The sequence below is a fragment of the Diceros bicornis genome, chromosome X, assembly GCF_020826845.1.
Source record: "Diceros bicornis minor isolate mBicDic1 chromosome X, mDicBic1.mat.cur, whole genome shotgun sequence".
Lineage (NCBI taxonomy): Eukaryota > Metazoa > Chordata > Mammalia > Perissodactyla > Rhinocerotidae > Diceros > Diceros bicornis.
In genome coordinates, this window is record NC_080781.1 from 134,414,451 (window position 1) to 134,422,571 (window position 8,121).

The window sequence follows — 8,121 nt, forward strand, 5'->3', positions numbered from 1 at the left end:
ATGTGCCAATATCACATGAAAGATCAAAAAGATATATATCACTTCAGTAAAAATGTCCTCAATTTATTAGCCACACAGTTCTCAAATTAGAAAGAGGGGCCAAGGAAACCTTCCATTTCCGGAACGAAAGACCGTGGACCTCCTCACTTAAAATGATCTCCCTAATTGTTGCTGACGCTTGGCTGCGCCCATGCCAGACGCCCTCCTCCACACCCCACCCCCAGTCCCCACTTCCTCACAATTCCTTTTCTCAATGCCAATGGTTAAGACATAGCCACATTAAAGTGAGGCTCTGCAAATGCCCTCGCTGACAGCTACAGTATCCTCCCTGCTCACTACACTTCAAATAAATTCTGTGATATGTGTTGGAACTTTACACGAAAGGTTCCAACTTGTTTCTTGTGAAATCCATAGAAAAATGAAACAGCTCTCACTGAGAGATTCCAGAGTCTTCACGTTGATTGACTTTGTGAACTTCACCTCAAAGTACAATCATTTTGTGCTGACAGACCTTTCCATTTCCCAGTCAAACTCCTGCCTGTTACTTTAAAGCTTTCTCATTTCAAAGCACTGTGGGGTCCATGCCATACAGCACAGCTTGCACCTGGGTTTCTTGAGAAGCTCAGCAAACAGAGCTGATACTAGAGGAGATAAAGAGTAAACAGCCTTTACTAAGTCCTCTCTGCGGAGTACCCAGGAACATTTCAAAGTGGGCTTGACACAGCCTGGGGAGGAGAGTGAAACTTCCACAACTTATTACCTTTACTAAGGGATATATTTACTGCTTTCTATGAGGAAACAACTGACTTACAAGTTCATTCTCCCAAAAGGGGGACCTGAAGTTAGAGGCTAGCAAGCCAAAAAAATCTACTTGCTTTAATCCACAATTAAAAAATTATTAATCCAATGGCTTAACTAAGGGAGCTTGCAAAACTAGTGGAAATCAACAATATTCTTGAAGTCAGAAGGCTTGGGATCCAGTCCCAGCTCTGCACTAGCTGTGTGACCTTAGGCAAGTCACCTGGCCTCTCTGAGCACCTGTAAAACGGTGCTAAGCCCTGACCTCCCGACCCCATATGGTCACTCTCAGGAGGATCAGATACCATAAAGGAGGGGAAGTTCCGTGGAAAGTCTAAAGTGCATCGCACACTCATGTATTTGGTGAGTGCCTCAAATGATAAGGTTCATCTTAACAAGGAGACAAGCAGCGGGAAGATACACTGGGAGTTCCACACCTCGTGGATGACTTTCTCCTGAAAAACAATTGCATTCGTGAATTCAACAAATATTGCGGCAAAGAAAATATACATTGTCAAATAATAAAAACAAAAAGGAAAAATCTTAGAACATTGTGTGCATACATATATTTTAGTTAAATATCAATGCAGAGAGATGAATACTAAACAAATTCATGAATTTATGCTTTCCTTTCCAAAGCTAAATATTAGCTTGATTAGTGTGCCTTGATCTCAGGAATTAGCACATGAAAGGCTGACTGCCCTTAGCTCCCTGCCCTCCCAGAGGTACAACTTGTATATTTAAATATGGGGTACATTTATTAGTGGTCATGAACACTCTATAATCAAAGGACAGCCTGTTACTTTAAACAGTGTCCTTAATTGTTAGAAACAGAATCAGAAGAAAAACTCATCAACTTCCAAAGCATCCTTCCCTACCGGGACATTAGCTAGATTCACGTTAGCACACATACTCCATAAATACATATCAAATAACAATAACAATATTCTATCTCTCATAAACAACACTTGTAAGTCAATTTAATATTTATGTAGTGTTTGGGAAAAGCCTTACAGAAATCTTAAGCTCTTGATAAAGGACAGAGGGAAAATGTAAAGTTTCTTTGCAGAATGAAAACCGGGAGGCCTGCTTCAAAGGCAGTTTATGTGCTCTATTTAAAAACCTGACAATTATCTGGTCCTCGTCTTTCAAGAGACTGATGTTCTGAGATTATCAACTTGAAAACCCAGTGGGAAGCTTGGTCACACATAGCTTGCAGCTATCAACATGCGGACATAGCATAAGTCACATAGGGATGACAGGAGACCGAGCAGCTTTTTATGGCTGGAGCAGGTAGGCATGACTGTTTCTCCACACCAGAGCCATAAACAGGTGCCGATAGTCCACAGAAGCCTGCCAAAGGGAAACCTCAAGGAAACTGGGTCTTTATTTCCAGCCCAGACTGCTCCCTTGAGTTCTGGCCCTGAATGCATTTCCAGCGGCTTCCTAGATGTCCCACCGGTACCTCACACTCATCTTCAAAACTAAACTTGCCCAAACTGCTCCTGCTTTGGTGTCCCCATCTCAGTAAGTGGAAATAGCCATACAAGCCAGAAAGCTGTGGCGTCGTTCTTAACAGCTGCCTCTCCTTCATCCTCCCCCAAATCCAATCCACTTCAGCAAGTCCTAATGAGTCTACCTCCAAATCAGATGTGGTATCTGGAATCACAGTCTTTCTTAAAACCCTGCCACAGCTCCCTACTATCCAAGAAATGAAAGGCAACTCCTCAAACTGACCCACCCACCAGATGCTGGCTTCCCACTCCTCCTCCAATTGCCTCAGGACCAGCCACCCTCACTTGGTCACCTCCTGCTTTGGAAAACACCGTGCTTCTTCACTCCTCCTTGACTTTGTTCACATATGCCCTTCCCTCTTGCCTTCTCCTTCTAGGGATATGAAACTCATCCTTCAAAGCCCAATCTAAATCCTCCTCTTTCAGGAAGGTGTGCAGAGGCCCAACCCTCCAGGCTAAGTCAGTCACTCCCTCTGCTTCTACCAAGGATGCTTAGTCACATATTCAAGCACAACACAAGCACTTCGGGATATATTCATTTGTTTCCAAGTCTTTCATTTGCTTCCGAGTCTTTCCGCCCCACTAGCCTGTGGGCTCCCTGAAAGCAGTACTCGTATCTTATTCCCACTGGCTTTTCCCCAATCCCCAGCTCTGAGAGTGCCTGTAACAATGGGAATGTGTGTTGAATGAAATTTCAGTGGAGGCTAAAACCAGAAGAATTAAACTATATTTTTATCACAACTTTTTGTTTTACCACCATTATGCTTTCCCAACAACCACAATTACCACATCAACCTAAACAGCTTTCAGTTAATTTAAAAGGAATGGGAGGATTTTTAGTCCATTTCATTCTCATCACTCAAAAATCTGGGTACTTGTGAAATGCTTTGCAAACAAATTTGGACACAGTGGTCCTGGCTTGGTGGGGGGAAGGGGAGGGGGAACAGCCCCTACACCTGCTCTTGGCAGATGGAAGAAGGATCCAGTTCCCTCCCCTCCCGCCAAGTGCCAGGTTCGCCGTGCTCCCCGTGCTCAGAGGCAGATATCTCTGTGTATTGACTGACTGATGCCGGAGGTAGCCATGCCTTCTCATCACTAAGTCCAAAGGCCTCTCCAACCTGGCCACGTTGGCCCAAGGACTTTCAAACTCGTGAATCAAATGCTTTCCACCTATTCCCTGGAGTTTCATGGAAAGGAGCCTCTTTTGATGCCTTGGTGTGACCACATCTCAATACTCCCTTTTCTTCTAGAACCGGCAGAGAAATAAGCAAAACAAGCTATGTACTTCAGACACAACTGGACTATTTTATTTTCTAGAGCAAACATTTCATTTGGCAGTATTTATTGCTGAATGTGATCATTGTGAATGCCTTGTGGAGTAATTAAAATAAACTGGCTACCTGTTTGACTGCAGAATTGCTTAATTTTATAAGACAGGAGGAATTTTATGATTACATTTTCTCCTTTGTACAGTCGCAGCCCTGGGTGAGAGAAGAGGGACCTTTCTAAGAGGTCCTGCCATCGTCTGGGATGGACTTTCAGGCTGAGACTCTCCCTCTGCCATGATATTCAGTGTTAAGTGACTAACTTCAAAATAAGGGAGAATAAGTAGGCCCAAAGCTGGATTTCATTCCATTAAGAGCAACAAGGAGAAATTTATTACCGTGCTATTTTATTTACCTATGAAGATACACCATATGTGAAAATCTTTCTCAGAACTGTTTAAAAATGTATTTTCCTGATAGAAATAGCAACATTCACAAGGCAAGGATGCAAAGAGAATCATTTAGGAGTAAAACAACCAGCCAAGATGAGAAAAGCCAAGTGTCCCTCCTCGGGTCATCACATCTCCCCAGTGGCCTCACCCACCACCCAAGGTCCCCAGTTGCAGGGAGCCACACCTCACGCCACCGAGCTATACAAGCAAAGGGCCACCTTCATTCTAATTCAGTTACACATATAACAAATCCAGTTGGCCAAGCCAGACCCCTGGATGATTCACTGACCTGCTTGCTCACATTGCTCTCCCAGTACCAAGCAGTCAGAACTCTGGGGCTCCTCATCTGCCATTTTAAATCAGAAACGGAAAACACGCACTCCTCTGAGGGGTTAATCACTATATAAAAATTTGAGCCTCTTACTTTGTTTTGTTTAAAGACGTAAGTTGAAAAATAATCAAAATTTCCCTAATTAGTCTAATGAAAATTATTCTTCTTTTCAGATTCCTTCTTTGTGTTTGAGGTCAGAGAAATTAGTAATCTACTGCTGAATAAGCCCCAGAAAAATGGCAGGGAAACTATACAGACCTTGTCCTCGCCCTTTTCTCTACTCTCTTTTTCTCTCCTGGTCTTGCCAGACATCACAGCTATCTATTCTCTTCTCTGTCAGGTTTTGCTCCCACCACAAAAAGAGCAAAATTCCCTGAAATCTTAACAATACTAGCATCTCCTACTTTGCTCACAACCTCCGACTCACTTGGCACCTATGACGGCACTTCCCTAGTTCACTAGCCACTAACCTCGCTGCCACCACCGGCCACAGTAGCATCTAAGTGTTCGTGTTTTAAAATATTTAAGAACTGATCACATTTCACAACCATTTCTTTTTTCTTTTGAATGTTTCCATTTCAAAGCCCTAGAACCTGGCTTCATGGTAGTTTTACTTTCAGAGTTATAAACTATGTCACTATTTACAAGCAGAATTTGAATTTATAGAATGCAGCCAGTATGTGTTTGCCATTAACAAGGTAAAATTAGGGACCACTGGTAAAATAACTCATTAAATTTTTCTAGCTATACATTAAGTTAATCTGGTCCATTTTTTTTTTTTTTTTTTGGTGAGGAAGAGTCCTTCTGAGCTAACACCTGTTGCCAATCTTCCCCTTTTTTTTTCCTTTGCTTGAGGAAGATTAGCCCTGAGCTAACGTCTGTGCCAATCTTCTTCTATTTTGTATGTGCGTCGCTGCCACAGGGTGGCTTGATGAGCGGTGTAGGTCTGAGCCCGGGAACTGAACCCACAAACCTGGGCTGCCAAAGCAGAGCGCACCAAACTTAACCACATGCCATGGGGCCAGCCCCATAATCTGGTCCGATTATTAAATAAAAATTCCACTTCTTAAATTCATAGGAGAGTTAAAAGCCACAACTGCCCCCTCCATCAGGTCCAGAACATGCCATTCTTTCTTCTGTTGATAGAAAGAGATTTCAACACTTTCTGAGTCCCTTCCCTCCCTCAGTCAATTTGGCCATATTCCTCAAAGAAACAACGCTTTCAGAAACATCAATTTAAACACAAAACCACTTTGACATAAGTTATTCTACCAACCATAAAAGCTTTTCCTCAAACTGTGTTGTTTACTTTTGGGGGGGTTCTATTTACTTATTGCTGTAAGGTCATTTGTTTATATTTATGTAGGCTTCCATCACTGTACTCCAGCTTTTTTGATACACGCACGTGGCTTCAGTTTTGAGGTTGGTATTACCCCATTTTACACGAACGGCTTTTCTGCAGCAGCCAGGCGTTCTATGCTCTCAGTCTCGATGTGCTCACATACACATCCCAAGGCAAATGTCTTATCATTCGAACAACAAAAAAACAGACAAAAAGCACAGAAGCCTCAAGTGGATCCTTTGAAAATCCACACTTGCAACATAGCCTTCAAAATTGGAAAGCCTGTGATTTCACAGTGCCCCAACAGCTCGGTCTAGTCAAGTCGCGTAAATCCCTTGCTTTCCACCCTGCCTCGACTGCGCCAATGCGGGCCCACCGGCCCGCCTGCCCAGAAGAGCCTCAGGCTTTGCTACGCACCCACTTTCCTCAAAAATCTGTTTCGGAGGTTTAGGGTGACTCTGGGAACTTTCTCGAAATTTCCGAAGAGTCAAAGAGCGCCCCCTGCAGTGCCACCTGCAATGGCGGCCCTCTGGCGGCCTCAGAAGGCCGGGCTTCCCACCGGCGCACCCCAAGGTCCTCCCAACCAAGCCGCCCTCCCGGGGTACTCAGGAAGACAGAGACCTCGGGGAGACGTCTCTCTGAGGGGATACCGCAGGCGCCTCACCCGCAGCAGGCGGCAAAATGGCACCGAGCCACCCAAGGCCTTCTTTCTCCGAGTAGCCCTCACGGGCCGTGCCCAGCCCGCCTGCACTCACCCTCACAGAAGCCTCCTCAGCCAGCCGGGGGCCTGGAGGCCAGGGCTTTCGAGGAGGGTCGGGGTGCGGGCCGAGAGGCGTCTCCTGGCGCCCCGTCCTGCAGGACGCTCTGACGGTTTGTGAAGGAACAGCTCCCTCTGACTGATTCCTCCGGCGACGAAACCCCCCAGGGCGGGAGGCTCCCAGGGTGCAAAGCGGGGGGCAAGGAGCACTTCCGCCTAGACCCTGAGGTGTTGGCATCGCGAGCACGCGCCACGCAGCCGTGAGCTCGCAGAGACACAATGTTACACTGCGGTCCAAGCCCTCCGCCCTTGCTCAACCCCAGGGCGCTAGCTGAGCCGCACCTGACGAGGGGTGTGCAGCCAGAAGATGGCGGTCTTTGGAGTCCAGCCTGGACTCCACTGTGGAGCCAAAGAAGCTCAGATGTCATCCTCATCTGAGGAAAGGGCCGTTGTAGCCAGAGAGCAACCAAAATTTCGTCCTGGGTTGAGTATTGTGTATCAAATCCTGCCGGTGGTTGCGGCTCAGGGAGCAGGCTCAGTGGTGCCTGGAACTCCAGAGGTCAAAGGCAGGGTAACTGCAAGGTGTTCCCCTTGACCTGCCATCTCATTCAACATGTCGGTCCTAACTGCAAGGCAGCTTTCTTGCACACTTCCCAGTCTGCCCTCCTCACCTGCCTTTTCCTGCAGAGACACCCACCAGAGCTTTGCAAGGTTGCCCTACGTGGCGCGCTTTGACATCCCAAGTCTGTTTCTCAGGACTCATGACAAGTCCACCGCCACCCGCAGCCACTCAATCCAGGACTGAATTATCTTCACTGAGGACTAGATTTAACCCTACATATTATTTTCTCAAGCTGGCCAATTTTGTGAGAAACTAACAAGACCTTCAAAGAGTTGAAAGATCGAAAACCAGCTTTAATTCTGCTCCAGCTCACTCACCCCAGCGGGATGAACAAAGTAAATATTAATTTAACAACAGCATTAATATTAAATTTTATTCATAATTGGGGCAACACTTGCCTCTCAGACAAGGAGTATATGTCACAGAAAGGGCTCCAGAACTTTCTATCTCCTACACAGTGCTTCTGATTTCAAAACTGGACCACTCAATCATTTCACAAAGTATACGTATACCGAAACATCACGTTGCACACATTAAATATGTTTTTTTAATTTGTCAGTCATATCTCAATAAAGCAGGGGGCTGGGGGAAGTGGACCACTCTGGGGGGTAGTCTTTGGATGTACTCTTTTCTCCATACTAAAAGATAAAATCCTGAACTTTTACGGAGTTTAGAAAGAAGCTCCGAAGTTTCAGTTTCAGGAGGGACTCATTTTAAAATAGGATGAATCTTCCCGAAGTGAATTTTAAGCAGACCATTCTGATTTGTAGCTGTATTACACAGCCTTCAGGCACTACAGACAAACTCTATTAAGTTTACAAGCTTCAGGGGCTGGCTTGGCGGCGTAGTGGTTGGCTTTGTGCGCTCCGCTTCTGCGGCATGGGGTTCGCAGGTTCGGATCCCCGGCGCAGACATGTGCACCGCTCATCAAGCCATGCTGTAGTGGCATCCCATATACAAAATAGAGGAGGATGGGCACGGATGTTAGCTCAGCAAAAAGAGGAGGATTAGAAACAGACGTTAGCTCAGGGTCACTCTTC